Below are 22,537 nucleotides of genomic sequence, written 5' to 3'. Positions count from 1 at the left end.
AAAAGAGTTACGTTTTAAAAAGAGTTACGTTTTAAAGTGTCGGAAAGTTTCCGACACTTTAAAATTATATAATTACTCACGTTCTGTTACTCATTGATTGAAGATGGCATTATAAAGCATGCCGAAACATGTCTCAAAAAAGTTGTCTATTTCTTACAATATTTATCATACTTGCTACTACTACGACCTTACGGTAGAAGTGTCCAGATTCAAGAGACCTGCAAAGAATAACTTTAATTGTACTTATAGCAGATCTCAAAACTACGCTCAACGTTTCACAAACGGACGAACTGTTTTGGAGAAATCAGATGTTAAATGAATGAGAGTCAAATTGATTAATATAATTGTTAACTGCAAAAATCTCTCGTTTTTAACTTTTTGAGTTACTTTTCGAAGATTATTAAATCAAAAAGAAGTTTTTAGGCTGCGTCCAAATCTTTTTAAAAACAAATTTAGAACGACAAAATTTATTAGACTGAGATAGATACTTTATAATAAACACCTTGGAGCCATAGGCTGAGTTATGGAATATTTACAAATACAGATGATAAAAAAAGGAGGTATAAAATATTACAACTTCGTCGTCAAGAAAGAAGGAAAATTATCTACATCTTAGACTGAGATCAATTTTTGCGGAAACACTTAAGTGATTAGGTGGACAGAGGGGGAGAGTGTGGGGAGGGGGGAGGGGGGAGGCAGAGAGAGAGAGAGAAGAGGAAGTTAGTTATTTGTCGGCCAAAGGTCGTGGCTTAGGTCTTTACTTGACATTGCTGGCCAGCTGGTAAAACAAGACATATTAATGAAAAATTGCAATGAAGCTAGAGATAAGCGATCCAGCACGAAAATTCGTTCTGTAGGGCCATTTTCAACGGACTAGAAAAGACTTACTAAGAGTGTGTTTATAGTAAAACTCAAAACAACGTTTTACAAAGTACAAATAGTTTTGGAAAATTCAGATATTAGTAAATGAAAGCTATATTGATTAGTTTTGTAAACAGATACGTTTAAAAAACCTTTCGACTGTCTTAATTACTTGTTGAGACGGATTATTAAAATCCCAAGAGGTTTTTAGGCCGCGTGGCATGTTGTCGACCAACTTTTGCAACCACGAAATTCATCGCCACACTATTTTTCTTCATTCATGTAAGATATTTTGTTTTTGATACCTTAAAAGCTTTTGTTTACATGTAATGAGGTAGTGATCCACGAGTGCGTTTAAACAAAAGCTAAGAAGTTTGAAGATCTACATTTTTGTAATCTTCGGATATCTCCAACTGAATTTCCATACAGCATGGAAAATTTATCGCTTTTTATCATGAGCCTGAAGATTTGGGGTTAAGAAGAATGGGGAACAATTGCTATTTATGATAAACAACAACAGGGTCATTATTTGGGGCGAAAGAAAACATTTGTCAACTTCAAACTAAAGTAAACTTTCAACCTTGCGCAGAGAAATATTGATAAATATTAAAGTAGACATGAACTCATTGAATAGTGTGACAAGCCTGTCAAACACTTTTTTAATCATGACAATTACATGAAAATCTTTGCTGAAAGAAAAATATTTTTTCGATTCTTCGAGAGAACAGTTTTGCCGACCTGACAACGCACCGGAATCGCACAGAGAGCGCTCGTGCCAGTCCTACTCTGCATCGCACATTGCACGAAGAGTGGACCGCTCGTTTCATCGCTCAACTTCTCTCAACCCTGAAAAAATCGAACCCACTTCACTCGCTCTCACTCATTTACGAGAAAGAAACCCTGGCATCATGTACAGTTTGCACGATCCCTGCATTCTTACAATACAAATCGACTTCCTGTAACTAATATTTGGTACTGTACTAGTGATAAAACTCGAACATTTATCTTAAATAGAGTCAAGAACTCTGGTATTACCCCATGAAACTCTGCGGTAATTCACCGTGCGAGTTCTCCTTGTTGAGTCTTTTACGTCCCTTCCTTTCAAATCCTACCTGACCTGTAGATGAACTTTAGGGTCCAGAACATTCCTTGCCTTGTAAAAAATAAAATATATTTTGCCCAATTGTTAGTCCCGTTCTGCGCATCCACGTCGAAACACCCAGTCGCAATTCAATCCCTTCAGATTCTTCAGCCAAGCGATTTCTTTTTGCTATGACTCGGTAGTCGCGAACATATTTTTGAAGAAGTATCATGCAGTCATGCAGCCAATACAAACAAATACTGGTAAACAAAGAATTCAGATTGTATCCTAGCAAAATGTTGGACTTTTTTTAAACTTATTTTCGTTTCACCATTCCTAACGGAGTCGTTCCGTCCTCACAGTTGTGTTGCAAAAGCCCTGATTTAAGGAATTGGCTGGTGTCCAAAGGAGACGACCATATTCAGTACATCGTCGCCAAGGTGAAGATACAGAAGAGGAAAAAGAGACGGCTTCTTTAAAATTAAAAAAAGGAAGACGTTGAACGACAGTATAATCAAGGGAGTAGATACTGAAGAAGACAAACAGGCACATGGCGTTACCAGACCCCATAAAGTGCTATCCTGTCATTTACAATGATACAAGAGACCTTTACAGTAAGATCATAAAAGATTTTGTCGAAACCTTCGGTGACGTTTATTTGCACAGCAATACTTATGAAGACCTTATAAGTAAGAAAATTACAAATGAGGTTTTACGTGGAGGTCTTCCCGTAGACTGTGTGCTTCGGACCGCACCTTTGACCGACCAAGTAAGGGAAATCATAGAACAAAGCACTGTGTACACCCCAGATGGTCGGGTCTACGATAACTATGAAGACTTTGAAGGATTCGTTAGAGCAAAAACTGCTCTTTCGGTCCGAGTGGGTGCAGTAATGCGTGATATTTTAGTATCGCTCAAAAATGAAAGAAAAATGCCTGAGAATCTTCGTACTGGAATGCAGAGGATCCGTAATGTCATTACAAAAAAATTCATAATAGAAAAAGTTTTTGTCGATACGCTAGCGAACGAATGGTTTCTGCCGTGTAAACGGCCTTTTAATCTCAAAAGACAAACCTTCGAACCAATACAACCGTTCGCGCTTGCTATGCAGTGCTGTTCCAAAGTATCATCAGAATTCAGATGACAGTAAACAACGAACGCTTTCAAAAAGAAGATAAGAAACAACTCAAATAAACGAACAAATCTGTTGGTCTGAGATCGGGTCGTCCGATATCCTCAAAACGGCGCGGTTTTTTTTTTTTTTTTTTTTTTTTTACATTTTAGTTTAATCAATGTTTAATAAGCTTTTATCTCCATTGGTATATACTATGAACAAATGTCACAAGTACTTAGCAGTTATTTCGTTTAGTTCAACCTTAGTTTAAGCGACAATAGCGAAATATGGATGATTTCAACCAATCTTTTTATTGTGAATCAACCTTCGCTAAACTATCACATGTAATGATGGCAATTGCAATTTAGAAAACATGTTAACTTACGGACAGAAGGAAGTTTTTTATTATTACTATTAGTGAGTCTAGACCTCAGAATTATCATATGGACCACTGCAATGCTAATTAAACATCCGACGGCTTAACGAAAAGCGGATTTTTGCTAATTCTCACTTATCAATGTTACGTGTGAAAGGAACGCAAATAAACTTGTTCATGCTGATGTATAAACGAGTTTTCTTTATTTATTGTATCCCGATATAATCTTACTAAATTTTTATAGCTCCTAACATTTTCCAGGAAATCATAGTTCTGCGGCAAAATCTTATCATACGGCGCCATCGACCAAGTGGATCAACATGTAATTTTTAGTTACCTCTTAGTTAACCTTACTGACCGAGTTCGAGGCCGTACCATGAGTCAAAGTCCGAATTTTTCTCCGAAAATCATATATTTGACGAAGTAAATATCAAATTAGTCTTCCAAATAATATGCTATAAGGTATTAATGAAGAATAATTCAACTTAAAAGAGGAAAAGCGAATTTTTTTTTGCCAGACTGTGTGTCTAGCGATCGTTGTATCTATTTGGAAAGTTTGTAGGCTTAGGAAGCAATTTTGATATTTTCCGGAGCTTTTCCAGTGAAATGAAGACCAGTTGAAGAAATTTTGCTGATAAACTTTATTTCATTGGAAGAGCTCTGCTCTACTTATCATTATTAAACCGCACTACGACCAAAGCACAAAGCAACAAAATCGAAAGACAACAACATCGAGCTGTTTATACCAAACGCCGTTCAGCTATATGTTTTTTCTTTCTTTTTTTTTTTTTTTTTAAACTCGCGGTATACTAATTTCCTTTACCCAAATTGGCTTCTATTGCCTCTGCTTAAATTAAGCTTTCATAGAGTTCTCATTAAAAATTTATGGAAAGTGCTTTTATAAAACACTTGGACTTGGCAAAAAAATTATCGATCAAACGAATGTTGAAATCGCGCATAGCAAACCGTAAATCATGTCCGTGTCTAATAGTAAACACGAACGACCACAGGTGAGCACGAGTGACTACATACATGTTCAATACGATAGAAAAGGTGGTTTTCCGATAGAAGAGGTACAATTGTATTCGTGACACCTTCCAACGGAAGTAAGATAAACGGAAGTCATAATACAAAAGAGTAACGGAAATGCTGTTAATTGATTAATTTAATTGGTTGATTGATTGAAATGCTGTTAATTCGACGGAGTCTGTCAGAGTCCAATGGAGTCCATTCTTATCTATCAGAGTTCCTGGAGGTCCAGTGATAAACCTAACCTAAGGACAAGCCCCTCATATGTAAAAGAAGCCTTGTTCTTAAAGCTAAAGCCATGGCTTAAGGTTACTTCCTACCTTCGCTGGTTTTCTTCGGGAAAAAAATCGTACGCGCGCTAGTTTGAAGAAAACCCTAACAAACTATACATCAAAAGAAAGCTTACTAAATGCAGTCTACGATAAAAATATAATTTAGGCGATTTTTTCAGTGAGGAAGTGTCAGGATCCGGTACGGCGTCAAACGACCGAGGGTTCTTCTGGTGAATTAATCGGGTATCGGATCCCGCGGCACGAGAGAAGTGGCTGCACAGTCTCATTCACAAGGCATCAATCAACAAAAGTGTGTCAGGCTTTTCCGATATTCTAATTGGTTGTCCAGATATTCGCATCTAAAGTTAGAGTAGCGAAAAATATGCGAGGCGTGTTGAGTAAATGGACACCACCTAAAAAAAAAAATTCAAATATCAAAATTTTCTGACACACTTTTGTTCGTCATCATCCCAGGAATGCGTTGGCGAAATTTCACGAAAATCGGTCAAATTTACATACCCTATAATTTTGCCTTCACTGCTCAACCGGACACACAAAGAGTTGATACCTGGGCGGGTTGGCCAGCCAAGCCACCGTTTATTTAACGCCAATTCGATATGCTAACAGAAGCCTATTACAATTGAAGTAAACTAAATGCACCAAAGCTGGACACGAAAACCCCTAAAAACCAGCAGGCGGAAAAAACGGGAAACGTGCACCCCCGAGCAAGGCAGCAGTGCCACCCTTGGGGTTTTAGGGTATCCTATGAATGATATCTTAACATGGTTACTAAAGGTACTATGCAAGTACCGGTCTAAATTTATTCAAATGACGTAAACGAAAACGAACAGCTACGCCTGATGAAGGCTGACTGTAGAACGCCTTGCTCTACCAACGACCTCTGCTTATGAACCACTATCCCATAACTCTCTGCGTACCTCGCAGCCACCCACAGTCCTCCGATACGTGCCGGAAAAATATCAATTTATGTTAATTACGATTACCATAAATTACATAATTCGCCCAAAGTGTATGTAATCCTCTCAAAATCAAATGCGAGATTTTAGCTCCTAAAGGTTTGTAAACAACTAGCGCCACACCAGGAGATTATCTCGCCTCCTGAAACCGCGAACCAATGAGAAGACGACACCTCCTAGCGTCAATAACAATGCATCAAGATTTTCCCGGGAAAAGTATCGCGTAGCAGTCACGTTTTTATTTTACTTTTTTTTATATTTATCTCACTCTGTTAATCGTTTAGTACTGGACGAGGTGGGCGAAGGAAAAGCCTGAGGTAGAAAGGCTAAACCTGTCGCATTCTTCTTTTTCTCCATCGGTTTCGTGAGATTCCGACGAAAAATTTTGTTTACAACCATCTGTGGTGTTGACTTTAATTTGAAGCTGCTTGCTCCAGGGTTATCGAATGCTGCCGATCTTCAGCGGATGCCGAGCTTGTCGAAGGCTCCTGGCCACACTAAGAGCCTTTGTCGCTTTCAACCAGGACAATGATAAAATGCTGCCATTTCTCTCTTCTTTGGGCCTGTTTTTTTTTTTTTCTTTACCCAACTCTATTTTTGAGGTATGTTTTTTATCCATGAGAAAATACTTTCCACGAGCAGATAACTTCCACGTGTGAATTTTGCCGCGAATATTTCCCAGGGGGGTTCGCCCATTTACGATATTATGACACCTTCCTGATTTATTAACTTTTAATTGAAAATACGTTTTTCTAAATGAGTCAGACGCTTTTTGAGATTTTTAATTTTTTCCCCCTAAACGTTAGTTAAAATGTGTAACTTCAATCTAGTCCAAAAAAGAAAAAAATCGATTTTTTCGGCCTCTGAAGGTAGGAAGTAACCTTAAGCCATGAAGCGAAACAGCCCACCTCAAGCGCGGATGACTTGATCATTGGGAGTGTACCTCGTTTCTGAAGCCTCAAAATGAAACAGCTCTTGATGCAGACAGAATATGTGTTTGATTATGCCTCGTTTTTAGAGTATAAGGCGAAACAGCTAATTTAAAGCAATATGCGGGATATATTTTGGTGTTAAAACAAAGGCAATTGCGTGTCAACGAATGAACACGAGTGACTATGCGTGATCAAAGGAATGAAGAAGTCATCTATATTTTGCCCAACATAATATTTGCACCATCCTTACATCCCTTTTGGTCGTTCGTGGTCACTCGTCGTTACTCGTAATCACTCTTGGCTAAGTCACCCGTGGTCACCCGTAATCACTTGTGGTCACTCCTGTTAAGTTTTAAGTCTTATTTTTATTCACTAATTTTTTTTTAAATGTAGCACCACACTTAGCTACAAGCTACTTTCCAGGAGGCCCACAATAAACAACAGAAATAAATCATTCAAATTGAACATAAATTGTTAAGAATCCCAACTGGCTGGAGGCAAACTAGTTGGCTATTTACAAGCATGGCCGAGGATTTGAACTCGGAGCTACCGTGAAACAAATCCAGATAGTGGTCAGAGCGGGACTCGAACCCTGGGAGCAGCGGATTACGAGTCCGACTCGGTGACCACTCGACCACGCTGCCACCACAACCACACCACCACGTGGTCACTCGTGGTCGCTCGTGCCACTTATGGTCCCACGTGTGTACTTTTTGACTCGACTATTAATATTGAGTGCACATTTACTTTGCAAACAGTTTTCGTTTTATGTAAAAAAAGATTTTCAAGAAAATTTCTGAATGAAAATCTGTCAGTTTATCATTACAGTTTTCTTGATGCCCTGAAAAACTTGGTACTTGCACTTTTCCTTTTCACAAATGTTTGAGGAAATCTAGTCTAGCGAGAGCCTTGATTTTTTCTTTTTCGCTTTCGCCACGCAGGGAAAAACAAATCCCAAAAACGGCCCAAAAGATCAGTTAAACTGCATTTTGAACACTACATTTGGTAAAAGTTAATGAGAAAGACAAAATCTTTCACATTGGTTTTTTCGTTTAAAGCGTCGTTTTCGTTTTTTCCAAACCAAAGGCCCTCAATAACTTAAAATTTGGGAACGCGCCCCGTGTGGAGCCATTTCTCAGAAAAGGGATATGTTTCAGTTTCTTTGAATTTCTAGAAAACTAACAACAGATTCTCATCAGATTGCGCGTTGTGTCAAAGTTAAGTCATAATTAGACTAGCAACGTCTCTTCTCATCTTTAGCTTGCAAGGTCTCAATTGAAGTTACTTCACCAAGTGTACACAATCTCTGCATTTTTTTCGACTTCGCCTCAGGGATTATCCAAGAATATCCAATCCGCATTTGGAAAGTAGTTATTAAATAGCCTTTTTCGTCATTATCCAGCTAAAGCAAGACTAATCGTAGTGTTCATAGCGATTTTCTTGGAGGCTGACTCGATAACCTCGCGGTTCTCTTAGCCTCCATGCACGAACTATAGAATATCGCTATCTTTAATTTCTTTTACGTATGTATTATTTCCTTCTCTTTTATTTAATTTTGTAGCTAAAGCCTGAGTGTGTAATAAACTGTTGTTGTTGTTGTTTTTTTTTTGCGCCTATTTAATTTGGCTGTAATCAACGGAAATTTTTTTCCTTTTCTATGGCAACAAATGTAAAGCGCGGAATTTGAAATCGCTAAAAAAAGTTTAATAGGTAATAAGCAGCTGAATCTGGAAATAAAGGGTAATAAGTTGCTAAAGCAAGCCCGTCTCCTTACAATATTTTGTCCGAGAAAATTTTCCAGTTTTTCCACTGAGCCATGATCATGAGCACGACTCCGGCGATTTGAAAAATTATATAGAAGATTTAACACCTGCCCCCGAAGGGTGAGAAGCACTCTGGCGACGGCTACAAGGATTTTAGCAAAGCCAAAGGAATATGATAGATAAGGCGATCCAAATCATGTTTCATGAATGTAAGGGTGACAGGGGAAGGGCGGCCTGTTGGCATGGTCCTCTTAATTTACAGAGGCCAAAACTTTCTAAGGAATTGCAAAGCATAATTAGATGGATCAGTTATCCAAAAGGAAAGGAGCATGGTTTGTCCGTAGATTATTATGATTGCAAATAACGGAGAACAAAAGGAAAGTGTAGCCTAAATTATTAGTATACATCGTGTAGATAAGAGATGTCCAAACAAAAAGGATGGGAATTGAAATGCGTCCCGTTGCTTTTCTTTTGCAACTAGGGAAAAACATCCGTGCAGAATCTCAACGCAAACATTGAGGGCAGAGGTATGTTTTGATTGGTTTTTGTTCTTGCCCGTTGCCCGTGTTTTTCACACCTTACTTCAAGCCTGAAAATTTTAGAGTAATGCCAACATAGTTATTACCACAGAAATTTCATTATTTAGGTAGTACATATATTAAATTGAAATCTTAAATCATCATTTATGACCTAGTTTTCGTACTATTTAAAAAGAATGAAAAATAGGCTGGCTCTAAAATAATAATTGATAGTTCCAAGAGGATGTAAAATACTAAGATGATCCTTTTTTTATAGTATTGGAATTTATCATCCAAATGTGCTTCCTTTCGTATAAAGAAGGGTTGAGACTAGTACAAATATCACGCCATATTTGTATTCCAGAAATATCTGCGAAATTCGTCCGTAATGAAAGACGAATTTGGCGTGTTGGGTAATATATCTCTTATTAAAGGTTTTTTTTTTGTGTGCGTAATATCGCTGAGTATTTTTACTTGTTGTTAGTATTTTGACTCGCCCTCAAGGCTCGTCAAAATACAGCCTCATAAAAATACAGATTCATAAAAATACAGCCTCATAAAAATACAGCCTCATAAAAATACAGTCTTACAAAAATACAGCCTCATAAAAGTAAAGCCTCATAAAAATACAGCCTTATAAAAATACAGCCTCATAAAAATACAGCTTCATAAAAATACAGTCTCATAAAAATACGCAGCGATGCTACACAACAAAACGTCTAATAATGCATATAGGTGGTTTGCACGTTACGTCATTGCCGCCATGTTGGTGGACGTAGACAATAGATATCTCGTTAGCTTTTTTGTTCGTACACCAGCACTTGTTCCTTTCGCCATTGTTACCTGCGTCCCTAGAGATTAGTTGAAAACCACCTATATATTTGACTCTGGCAGAAATTAAAGAATGCCCCCCTCATTTGCTTCTTCAGGTCATAAAATGTTTTGACTGCTCTAATTGGGATGAACACAGAAATGGGTTGGTCAATAGCCAGAATATATGACATCAATTTAACAATATCTTTCAATTTAATCTAGATTACAAAAAGAGAGGTAAAAAGAGAAAACCAGAGAACAAGAAGTTGGGTGTAAAGACTCAAAGGTGGAACAAAAAAGATGTCATAACATAAGATGTCATAACAAGACTTCAAATGAGAATTAGGTCTAACGCTAAAAAAGTGAAACTAATGAATAGACAGCAAGTGACAATCCACAATTTTTTGGGGGTTTTGCTTGCTCTCATAAGGTTTCGATCAGTGAACGAAAAAACGAAATTACAACCGTAGCAAAATCGTAGTAAATGAGAAGAACCACATTTGATCGACTTTGTTCATATTTGCTGAGATGCATTTTTTTTACTGCATTATCTTTGCACGCAAATATAAAAATGATCCTAAAAAATTCTATACTAGATATGATCAATCATAGCATAGTTGATGCATTCTCCCATTTTGCAATTCACGGGTCAGTTCAATGTAAATTTAAAATATCAAGGACAATAGAGCAGCCTCACTTAGCTTGTAGATGAAGCTGTCACATATAACAAGAAAAGACAGCATTCAATCAATTACACATACCTGTAGCTTTTAAGAAAATATTAGGAGCTATTAACTTGCTACCACATAGAAACAGCAATCTTAATTTAACTGAGTTTTCATTTCAAAACCTAAGTTCTCAAACAGTTTAAAGCCAAAAAGTATGTGATTCTTAATCTAAGTCTACGGTCATGAACTGGATATGCTGATCCTTTTCTTCTGCAGCTAAGGACGTAGAAAGGTTCAGAACTTTCACTCTTTGGTTCTTTTTCTGTATAAAGATAAATTAAACAACATTATTCACAATACAATGTATACACAAAGTTCATATATTTTGAACTGCGGTATTAGATACGTATGATGCACGATCCTCGCAGTAGAGAGCACTATTTATGCAGTAGCGAAAATTAGACCTGAAAAAAATCAGGCCTGTACGGGATTCGAACCACTGACCTCTGCGATACCAGTGCAGCGCTCTACCAATTGAGCTAACAAGCTCAATTGGTAGAGTGCTGCAAAAATTTCATACACAAGCTTGAATCCCGTACAGGCCTGATTTCTTTCAGGTCTGATTTTCGCTATTGCATAAATAGCGCTCTCTACTGCGAGGATCGTGCATCATACGTATCTAATACCGCAGTTCAAAATATATGAACTTCATATATTCATTGTATCTGATTTATAATCACGGGTTTATTACGAATCAACTTAACGGCCTGCTCCCAGTTGGCTTGTTAGCTCAAGTGGTAGAGCGCTGCACTAACATTGCAGAGGTCAGTGGTTCGAATTCCGTACACGCCTGATTTTTTTCAGGTCTGATTTTCGCTATTGCATAAATAGCGCTCTCTACTGCGAGGATCGTGCATCATACGTATCTAATACCGAAGTTCAAAATATATGAACTTCATATATTCATTGTATCTGGTTTCTTTAATTGTTTACTCGTTGTCGTCGCTTTGTTCAAAAATGGACACGCATGGCAGTTAAAAAAGAGGCATGGATTATCGTTGAAACATGATACAGGATTAACTTTGCTTTAATTTTTTTTAATAATTTGAACACTTATTATTAGGTTTAGCTTTTTTTATTGAAATTTTATTTTTACTTTTCAGAGGGCCACAAATTTGTCAGCATTCTCAATTACCTTACTTTACCTTCTTGAAATAAAGCCTCTTTATTACGTACTTACTAAACGTTTTGATATAACACTCACGTATCTAAAAACTGCGTTTGAGTACAATAAACTGTTTAAGACCAAAATCAAAAGAGGAAGGACTGCAGGTGCAGTTTATTATCCTCTTAACTTATCCAGTAGGTGTCTATTTGGTTAAAAATTATTCAAACTATTTTGATTTTAATTCTCCTTTGTCTCATACTTTAGATTATGTAATAAACCTCAACAATGGAGATAAAAATTAAACTGGTTTGATTGAAACTTTGTAAACCAAAGAGAAATTCAAACAAAAGCAACTACACATGTTACAAAACATTTGATACATTAATTTTACAAAAAAGAAAAAAAGGGAGGATTCAACAGAATCATATTGAAAAATCTGCATTTCGAAAATCAATTGGAATTTGTATCTGCCTGTTGTAAGGGACAGACCATTTTGTTCTTGAGAGGGGGGTTGGACAATAAAACTTCATTACCAAAAATCTCATACACAAGAAAAAGTGCCAGAAAGTATCGTGAAAAGCGAGTCATACAAGAGAAATGTATGGAACTAATCGAAGAAAATTCTTGCCCAACCAACAATTCTGAAAAATCGTGTAACCCCCTTCCTCATTAAAATATAATGGTCTGTCCCCAAAACTAACTCATCTACAATTAAGTGAAATACATGCATACAGTGTATAAACATTCCTTTTTGAAAAGTCCTACTGGATCTTTTTACCATCCTCCCCGCCAACAAGGCTTTGTAAACTTCCCTGACATTGGCCTATGGAATCCGAAATACCATTTATGCTAAAAAAGCCTTTCAAAGCAGGAGGATTTGAAAGGACTCGACAGCACATTCGGAAAACTAAAGATAAACACAAAGGTAAGAAATAATGGCCAAATTTATGAATGATTTGAAGAGAGGTAAGCCCAGGGGTATCTTATTATCAACAAAGATGTTTCCGAGAGGCTTAAGGGAGACGTCTCCATAGAAAGGGTTTCTAAATGCATCTGGAAATGAAAGTCAATAAGTTGCTCTGATTGTCTCGTCTCGTTACTGTATCTTTTTTGAAAGAATTTTCCAATTTGTCCAGCCATAATCATGAGCCTATCTGAAGAGATTTAAAAATTTATATCGTAGATTTTACAGTAACTTCCCCAAAGGGGTAGTTACTGTAAAATCTACATCTGACATCTGACGTCTGCTACTAATAGAGTCAAAGAAGATCCAATGGATAAGGCGATCCAAATCATGCTTCATGAATACAGGGGTGGCAGGGAGAGGGCGCATTTTGGAAAAAGACTAGTATCGTTTATGCACGGAAATTGAGGTTGACAATTACTGCTAAGAAATAACAGCTTAGCAGTATTGGTAATGAAGAATTTTTTTGGTATATACTTGTGCGTACATAAGTTGTCATTGTTGCTGGGGCATTACAATCATGTTAAAAAGACTCCACAGAAAGTGTACATACCTACATACATACATAGATAAATACATACGTGTATGATCGATTCCTACATGTATAGAACCAGCAAATCACAACAGTATCAACTGAACTGGTTAAAATTATGTACAATAAAAATAATGATAATAACATTATTAATAATGATAATACTAATGATAATGATAGTAATGCTAATGAGTGCTATTGATCATGGTAGTAAATGAGCAACTTAGTTTACTGTGTACAAATGTACAAATATAATTACAAATGATGGTAATAGAGATAATAATAATGAGACTAGAAAAACCTTCTTTAACAAATTTATAAGATAAATCCCGTAGAGCGCGCGTTCTGATTTGTCAATTCAGTGTCTACTACTTGCCCATAGGTGCACGCTGCTGACGCGAGCAAATGTTTCCAGATAAGCATCTTTCTCGCAAGAAATTGTTTCTTTATGTTATAAAACAAATGGTGAACGCCACAGTGTAGACTACTGAGCCATAGAAGGCCTTTGAAGGTTTGCTAAGCCCTCAAGAAGCTAAAGACGAGCCTGCAAGGCGAGTCAAAATACAAATAAAGGGTAAAATTAATCAGCGATACGACACAACAGAACGTCTAATAAGTTATTTGTTATCCGACACGCCAAATTGTTATTTCAGTGCGGGCGAATTACGCGGATATTAATTTATTTAAAGGGAGTGCGTGACGTATGCGAAGCGGAACGGAACTAGTGCGTTGTCGAGTTGCTGTTTCTATCAAGTCTTTCTGCGGGAAGGTCGAAATTAAAGCTAAAGAAAAGTTTGGTTGGTCTTCCATTTACTGGTATCACTTTCCGAGACTTTAACTTAAGGAACTCACACGACGGAAATTTTGCAGCTATTTTGAAACTACACACGTCATTTTATTGAGCTTGGCCGTGGGTACATAAAGAATTTGTTCATGTTGACGCAATAGGAATTAGATAGGACTAGCGCGCGTGCTATGTTATAATTGTTCAGTGGTAATACAATAAGGAGACTTTTCTTCGCATAATCATATAATTCCAATGTTAACCCAGAATTAATCTTCCTTCAGATTTATAATATATATTTAAAAGCTACAATAGATGGTACCTCCGACGTCAACCTGCCGATATCCTTTCGAGAAAAAGGAATAACAAATAATTTTGCTATGTACTGTGACTCAAAGAGTTGCAAATAAGAAAGGGATGATCGAATAAACCGATTTCTTCGAAGCGAAGTTCCACTTCAGTCTCCATAGTTAATGGCAAAGTTATCTTTCAAATTGTTTCAATTATAGTGTCTCTTTCTTTCTTTCCGGAATAGCTCAAATTAATAAAATAATACACTGTTACTGGTAAACCCGTTCCCACACAAAATTTAGGGATTAGGTGATAAACAATTCCATTGAACAACATCTCTCCTTTCAAATCACGACCCCACAGAGCTGATTCGGGATTAGCATGGGCCGCTCCAATGAAAATCAGCGTCGAACATGCTGTAAACAAAACTGTTAAGAACAAGCACTCCTTGTTCTCTTGCCAAGCTTTCGAAGACCATGACGAAAGGCGCGAATTCATTGAGGCGTTTGATTCGAGTGAGGTGGTTTCTTTGTTGTATTCAGCATCACTTTTAGCCAAGGCTGCGGAAAGCAGATAGACGACAGAAGACGAGGTCAAAATCAGTGCAACTTTAAGGACGGCTTGAAAAGTAGGCGTTCGCCTGAAGCAACAGTGCCATAGGATAATTGCGGAACCGAGAAATCCCAGAAGAAGCACTGTGTACATTGAAAGGCAAGAAAATGAGTTTCGTTCTTCGTGTGCCGCCAAATGCTCATAACACACTGTTACGATTGCCTTCGGGATACAAATTTGGAAAAACAACATTGAAAGGGAGATAACTCTGAAGAAATTACAGGACTCCGTAGGTTGAATCTGGAAGCCATTCCACCATTCTATGCCATCTGTAACAAGAATTGCAACTTGACTAGCAGCCTGAAGACTTGCCAACATCCAGCACTTTTGAACAAACTTTTACTTTGTGTTTCTTTTGAAGCCGCTCAGTAACAGTCGTCCGTTAAAAAACACTGCGGTTAAATCCAGCGCTGATATCAAAAGTGACACGGATGAAGACATCAGTGATGCGAGAGCGACGTCTTCCTCTCTACAGTAGATTGTTGAAGGAAGCTTTATTGTCTTGTTACTTGAGAGCACACACTTATCCAATCAGCAGTGGGTTAGGGCCAGGGTAGGTCTGGATAAGAATGAAAAGAAATATAAGCGGTTACTTGATCATAATGTTTATAATACACTCCTTGTTTGTGAAAAACCAACGCATAAATGGGTTGCGAGTTGTAAAAGGAACGACATTTCATGAAAAGTGGGAGGATCCACTGTCATAGGGGCAGAAGTTTCTGCCGTTTAGCACGGAAGCAAGCCGGGTTATGCTCCGGAGTTTATGGTATTCAATAAACTGGTAGAAGAAGTCGAGTTCTTGCTAGGTGTCCGTTTAACCCCACACTAGAGAGTTAAAAAACGAGGACGGCGAAACCGCGGACAACGTCGATTAAAAAATTAATTAATTTATAATTTACCTACGAATCGTGCGATACTCGTCATTAAGTTTGTCTCTATCAAAACTATCTCAAAGCTAAATATGGAACACAGCGTTAAATTAGAATAAAATTATAAATAAAATTAGTCGTTGTCGTTCACGTTCTCCAGACAATGCAAATTTTGGTCTTTTCCCGCTGTTGCTTTGCAGAGGTAGCAAAGAAATTTACAGAGATTTACAACGAACGTGCAAAGCCATTGTTGTGCTCATTAATGCTTTTGTTTAGTGACGTTCACTTTGCCGTGGCCATCGTGGTTCTTTAAACTCCCTACTATTCTGAAACAGAAGCCGTAGTCCCATAGGCGACTCAGTCCTTCATTTCCGCCATTGTCCAAATTGAAGCTTTGAGCTGCACGTTAATCTTGCCCACTTCTCTTTTTTTCCCCTTCTCCAATTAACTAAACAGCTGACATCTCCAAATATAAAATTATTTAAGAAGTTTAAATTTAAAACTATTCCAAGTGCCCTAACTTAACCGTCCAAAAACTGCTTTCAAATGTCACAGTGATAACAATTCGACTAGGCGCCGCTGTTATTTTCAAAACAACTCTGCAAAGAAAGATCACACAGGCATAAGTTCAGAACAAAGGCTGCCGCTCTGATTAAAGAAAAAAGCAGCCTACAAACCACTCTCTCCCAGAGGAATCTGACCATTTATTTTAATTTGCGTTTCTGGTAAGCGAACGCCGGGACATTCCATTCAATTTTTCCAATGCAGTTTTGAAAATGGCGACATTTTTCACTGATGGTTATGTCCCCTTCATTAATTCAAAGCAAAGATCAGACCAGCAAATTAGAGTTTACCTATTCCCGTTTTTCGGTTTGCTCTGACGTTGGGTTCACGCTCGAAATGTCAACTTTCAAAACACTTAATGGCGGCCAACTCAGTCGATAAAACTAAATAATCAGAGTCGTATCTATTGTTGGGACTGGAAAGTTCAATTAATATACAAACCTTAAGGCACTTTTGTTGGCAGTGTCAGCATCAGGGACTTTCTGATAGATGTATATTCAAGACACTTTCAGCAGCAGTTTTCGGAAAATACAACGCCTTATCAAAGCCGGCAGTAATTTACCAAGTGCGAAGGCAAGATTTCCATATAATGCCATTCTCGGCTAATTTTTGCGTTTGTAATATGTATGACACTCGATTTAGCCGAAAATTAACGGCTACTTTTTTCGTTTAGAACATATATGACACTCGATTTAGCCGTGAATTAACGGGGAAATTTTCTGTTTCAATATATGTGATACTTGATTTAGCCATGAATTAACGGCTAATGTGATTCATGTAATCCAAAACACGAGATCAGTCACAAACCTCTAGTTCTTTGTCGTTCTTTATTGTCCTCGATCGGCTTATTCAGCGCTCTACAAGCGGAATACTCAGCCTATACTTACTCAACTCAAAACAACCGTGCCACCGCAACAGTTAAGCTCGAAAAAAGCTTTAAATCAACTCCACAAAAGGAGGAGAAACGAAAGGCAAAGCAAAGCTTAAAATTTGGTGACTGAGCTGCGTAAACTAAAATTCACGTGACCAAAGAAACAATGAAAACATTAATAAATTACTATAGACCCCTTGCAGATGACGTCGCTAGCGATTTAGAATCACGTGACAAATTCCATCTGGATGACGATCTAGCATGATAGATCGAAAGAATTATACGCAGAGACTTTAATCATGGTCAACTTTTGTGCCGTATTTGGCTGTTCTAACCGTTGAAATCGTAATAAAGAGAAGCGTTTCTTTAGAATACCTTCTGTGAAAAGTAATGTCCGAGATAATTTGAAATTGCTTCAAAAACAACGCCAAAGCTAGTGGGTAAAGAGGATCAAACGTGAAGACCTGACTCCAGAAGTATTCGAACGCTCGTGTTTGTAGTGATCACTTCGTATCAGGTAAAATGTTAAAATAATTTTCAAACTAACCATTATAGGTCTTAAGAGTACAAATATTTCATTTATAGTGGTGTTGAATCGATAACGATTGTTTAGTTTTGGTATCTGCAGCTTCTAGTTTGTTTAGTAGCTTGCGGTTCGTGTAGCTTCTAGTTTCATCAGGGCAACCAACAGATCTGTACGATACCGAAAATGCCGATTGGGCTGCTAGTTTAAACCTCGTTATGATTTACTAAAGGAGAAAAGGAGAAAATTAGAAGGTGCTTAAGCGCTACTTGAGCTTCAGAATCTAACTGAATTTCTTCAAGAAGAACCTGTGAAGGCCACAGATTGTGTTACCGCGACTGGTGTCAACGAATCAACTACAGAAACAAGTGAAACTTCTATAAAATCTTGTTAAACTCAGACTGATACAAACTCAAGCGATATCCAGGCTTTAGAAGCTGAAATCAAGTCTCTAAGAGAAGATAACTCTAAGGTTAGAGAACAACTAAAGGAAGTCTCTCTAGATGAAAATGGGTCTTGAGACAACAACGAAAAAGTCTTGTTTTACACCGGTCTACCGAGCTGGAACTGGCTGTATTGTATTCACAACTTTGTTTTACCATATCTGTCACAATCAGCCAAATGTACCTTGAGTCCCTTTCAAAGACTTATGCTAACTTTAATAAGACTTAGGCTGAACTTGTCTGGCAAAGACTTGGCCTATCGATTTGGAGGAGTGCATGAAACAACTGTGTCAAGGACATTTTTTAATGTTCTTGATGTACTATACCTGAGACTTAACCCTTTGATTTACTGGCCAGAAAGAGAGCAATTTTTTTCGCAAATACTGCCAATTGACTTTGCTGTTACTCGAAACGGAGACAAGACCACATTAGATAAGATTTTTACTGTTAGCTGTGTCCTGACCAACCTTTGTGATTCTGTGGTACCATTTGAATGATCACATTTGAATGGTCACATCATTTATAATCAAAAGCTTGGTTGTACAAAGGGAGGATAAGCTATCCTTCATCTTGATGATTACATGATTTGTACAAGTCATGATAGATAACAAAACATGAACAATAACTTTATTTGAAATCTATTTTACCGAGATTCAGTCATTTTTTGCAACAGCCAAAGTTTTTAAAAATGCATGTTATTGTAATAAATATTATTTTTAAATAAAAACCCCCAGTAATATATATAACTCATATCTCTTAACAATTATCTATTGATGAAAACTTATCAGTAGTTATTATTATTATCATTTCATTAATGTGCTCTTGAAATCTTTCCTCCTTTGCATTTGTCCATTGACTTTGAGTACCAGTTGGAAAGTAGTTCTGGTATAAAGCACCTGGTGACAAATTCCTTCACTTTGAGTACATTTGCTTCCATAAATCTCTCATCAGCAATTATTCTTTCCACATAGATACTCTTTTATGTCCATAATATGAAGTAACAGTAGCTGTGACCGGTGCAAAAGAACTGAGCTTGTACCTGTGCAATTAAAAGAGTGACATAAGTTTGACAGAATTATTTAGTTTGCCTGGTAAGGATAGTATAATTTACGTCGTTTCATTTATGATCAAAACTTTTCTTCTTGCACTAAAAGATTAAAAATACCAAAATAATAACTTAATCATTAATGCAAGCAAAAAGACAATCAAATTTTACAGTAAAAAGAAATTATTAATGTTTACCTGGTAAAAGTATGGATGATTTCACTTCAGCTGATGGTTGCCATCTCGGGTACTTTCGAGACAAAAATTCTTATTTTTCATACATTCAGTGACATCTTTGTCTTTTTGGCAAAATGGACACTGAAATAAAATAAAGGCTCTTGCAATCTTGATTACCATAATTACCATAATGTTGCTCATAGCAATCAGTTACTGTCATTTATTAAAAAAATATTTATTATAAATATGCAGCTTTAGGTGGGCTACACTGCTTGTATAAACATAAGACCACAGTTTAGGCCTAGAATTCCACCATGTTAATGTTTCTTTTGGCTCAAACAAGTGACTAAGACTTACGAGATAAGCATAAGCTTAGGAATAATGGAGAATTATCCATTCCTTGTGATTATGTCACTGGCCTCGGACCTGCTTACTAATTACAACCTTATTTACCTATAAGTTAATTTCAATGACACCATTGCCACAACATTTTCATGAAACCGGTCCATCTGGGGTCACTCCCAGGAATCCATACTCAGTGCTAATGAAGAAGCCAGATTCCTCATCTTAAGCCCTTAGCCGGTCTGTTGTCTTGGACTTGAAAGTAGGCTTCTTTTGCTTCTGCCTCATGATTGCAGCCCCACTTGGTAGCCTCACTGGTAAACTTTACAAGCTCTGGGTGACATATGCTCATTATCAGGCTATGTGATGGTTCCAGAGGACCAGTGACACATGCATATTTGAATTTACTTGCGGTGACTATGCCAGTTCTCATTCTGAACCATAATCTGTAGTTTTCTTGCTTTCCAGTTCGCTATTCAACAGCTAGTTGCTCTTTGGCGTTAATGTCATAAATAAACATCGAAGATGGAACATAAGCATCAGAAAAAATTTTCATAAGTTCCATGAACGCTGGCTTTGAGTCACAGAATGCTTTGACATTTAATAAAAAAATCTAGTATTTCATCTTGAGATAACATGGGAACTTTCCATTTCGTTCGTACTTTCTTATTCACTCCTCCATATTTGCTAAACACAATGTCACTTATCTTAGAGTAAGGAACCTTCTTAACTGCAGATGGAAGCACCCAGTATTCCTTTTTATCGGTAACAGTCAGTGAGTCTCGTTTTGTTGTGCCATAGCCAGGTAAATATCCTCTGTCGAGGTTTTCTTCGACATATTTCGGTATCATTATCAAAATTTACATGAAAGCTACGATAAAAAATCGCTGAGTGGTCCTCCAGGTGCCTGGTAACTAACGGTATGTAAGTTCTAAATCAAAGAAAAAAATTCACTTTTACTGGACATCTTCCTTGGCGTTGCCGTCCTGACTGCTTAAGGTCCCTAAAAATAAAAGGGGGCGATTATGGCTTAGCACGGAAAAATTAATGATTTTTGAGTTAAGAAATAGTTGATAAAATAGGAGGCTAACTTTTTACTAATTCGAATCTTGTTGGCACTGTTAATAATATTTGATACTGATATTTTCAAAATTGAAATCCTAAGGACTCTTTGTACTGTAATTACTTTATGTAGAGCCCAATCAAACATATGGAATTATAATAGGAAAAAAAGGAATGATGTAGGTAATTTTATTCCTTTTCGATTTTTCCATGCTTCTGAAAAAACAATAAACAGGCGTCAAACTCCGTGCGTCTAGGTAACGGATGTTTTCCGCCTATATTTTGACCGAACATGACAATAGCTATTTGCGTTATTAACTTTTAAGCAAAGGGTAGATAGAGACAGATGGTTTCCTAAACCTCTTCATATATAAATTGATACCTCTGAGATTTTTTAAAAGTCCTCTTTGCTCTAAACAAGACAGCAGTCGAAAGTACCGGACGGCCACGAAAAAGAACTTCAAAGGAAACTTAGTTTTGGGTTTTAAGTTGGTTCTTCTGCAACTTCACGATGGGTGGAAATGGATTTATCGTTTCTTTAGCAGTGGCTGATTTTTGTTACGGAATAATAGCTGTTCCTTCAGAGTTTAATTGCGACTTGATGATTGAGTGCAAATTTAATACAAAAACAATTTTTCCTCTAACATATATATGAGTGTTCATACTTTACCCCCTTGGGGCAAAGTTGATTAGTTTAGAATTGGAACGATATATCGCCGTCGTAAAAACCTTTGAAGTACATGACTCTTATGAAGCGCTACCGAGTCATTTAAATGGTTCTTACATCTTGGGGAATTCGTTTTCTTTTCAATCTTACAGTATCGTCGATGAGACTCGATTCAGTCGATCCTATCAGCGGCTATCTACATTTGCTTTTCGAGATAACGTTGTGTTTTTTTTTTTTTTCATCTTTCACCTTTCATCCATGCTTTATGTTGCTTACATGCAGAATTTGAGAAATTCCACCTCAGCTAAGCAATTGTGGTTTAATCAACGGATCGGTCAGATTAAAACTCAGAACACACCAGCAGCAAAATGAGTGGCTTTGGCAACGTTCGTGTTTCTATCATGTTACGAAATAATCATGCGCTATAATGTGTTAGTTTTAACAGGTCGGCCGTGGAACAGTTTTCATTATATTGGACCTCTACAAGCGACTAACTGTGGAATAAATCCTATAGCATATGGTGTCTTTAAAAGAGACATAAAGAAAGAGTGTAAAAAGCTTTTTTTCAAAAAACGTCGTTGATTTTACATCTATTTTGGATCTGTCTGTAATGTATTAGTTCGCCTCTTAATTGAAATTTAGATGAAAAACTTCAAATGAAACTAAGATAAATCAGCGGTGAAAGAAATGCAGTGTTGATACAAAATTTTCTACGATTTAGAAAGACTACACATTGAATGTATCTAGGGCTTACTTTTGTGGAGCAACTTTTTCCTTTGTAAACTCATTGAGGCTGACTTGAGTTTCAGGTCTAAACCAAGAGTTTGCCTCAATCAATCAATCAATCAATTTATTTAACGTGGTCAGAACGCTTAGCTAAAAGCTAGTTTACAGGTACGCCACGAAATAAAAAGAAAAAAGGAAATTATAAAGCCTTGTGAAGGTATATAAATTTAAATAAATTAAGAATTAAGAACTAGAATATATAAAATGTAAAATGTAATCATTAAAAACAGGCTAATATTAAAATATAAGAATTTAATAATGTAGTCAACGAGTTGAAATATAATTAAAAATAGATCCTCACCGCGCTAGAGTCCCGTGAGATCTAATGTTTTTAAGTAATTTTTAAAACTGGTAAATGTCTGTATCTTTCGAGACTCGTCCGGTAAAGCGTTCCATAGTTTCGATGCAGCATATCTCCATGATCTTAACCCGAA

The 22,537-nt window shown here is 37.0% G+C and overlaps 3 pseudogenes; 1 reads left to right on the top strand and 2 right to left on the bottom strand.

The window, feature by feature from the left end:
- Positions 1-13,926: 13,926 nt before the first annotated feature.
- LOC148730796 (uncharacterized) lies at positions 13,927-16,717 on the bottom strand (annotated as a pseudogene).
- A 641-nt stretch (positions 16,718-17,358) lies between these two features.
- On the top strand, positions 17,359-18,522 carry LOC148730795 (uncharacterized; annotated as a pseudogene).
- Positions 18,523-18,836: 314 nt separating this feature from the next.
- Positions 18,837-20,439, bottom strand: LOC148730794 (uncharacterized; annotated as a pseudogene).
- Positions 20,440-22,537: the final 2,098 nt, after the last annotated feature.

This window comes from Stylophora pistillata, chromosome 5 (genome assembly GCF_964205215.1).
Source record: "Stylophora pistillata chromosome 5, jaStyPist1.2, whole genome shotgun sequence".
Taxonomy (NCBI): domain Eukaryota; kingdom Metazoa; phylum Cnidaria; class Anthozoa; order Scleractinia; family Pocilloporidae; genus Stylophora; species Stylophora pistillata.
Note: the sequence above shows the minus strand (reverse complement) of the source record. Positions and strands in the feature narration are given on the sequence as shown.